Source organism: Bison bison, unplaced genomic scaffold (assembly GCF_000754665.1).
Source record: "Bison bison bison isolate TAMUID 2011002044 unplaced genomic scaffold, Bison_UMD1.0 scf7180017864154, whole genome shotgun sequence".
Lineage (NCBI taxonomy): Eukaryota > Metazoa > Chordata > Mammalia > Artiodactyla > Bovidae > Bison > Bison bison.
The window spans coordinates 102526-103027 of record NW_011494726.1 but is presented as its reverse complement, the minus strand read 5'-3'; the positions used below and the strand labels follow the sequence as shown (position 1 = coordinate 103027).

Here is a 502-nt window from a genome sequence, read left to right as displayed (position 1 = left end):
TGAAAAACACAACAACCCAAAACCTATGGGACACTTTAAAAGCAGTCCTAAGGGGAAAGTTCATAGCAATACAGGCATACCTCAAGAAACAAGAAAAAAGTCAAATAAATAACCTAACCCTACACCTAAAGCAACTAGAAAAGGAAGAAATGAAGAACCCCAGGGTTAGTAGAAGGAAAGAAATCTTAAAAATTAGGGCAGAAATAAATGCAAAAGAAACAAAAGAGACTATAGCAAAAATCAACAAAGCCATAAGCTGGTTCTTTGAAAGGATAAATAAAATCGACAAACCATTAGCCGGACTCATCAAGAAACAAAGGGAGAAAAATCATATCAATAAAATTAGAAATGAAAATGGAGAGATCACAACAGACAACACAGAAATACAAAGGATCATAAGAGACTACTATCAACAATTATATGCCAATAAAATGGACAACGTGGAAGAAATGGACAAATTCTTAGAAAAGTACAACTTTCCAAAACTCGACCACGAAGAAAT

The 502-nt window shown here is 33.9% G+C and overlaps 1 protein-coding gene across 1 annotated transcript in view; it reads right to left on the bottom strand.

The window, feature by feature from the left end:
* Window positions 1–502, bottom strand: part of KCNS1 (potassium voltage-gated channel, delayed-rectifier, subfamily S, member 1) — a 7444-nt gene that overhangs the window by 5852 nt on the left and 1090 nt on the right. The gene's annotated exons all lie outside the window — the stretch shown is intronic.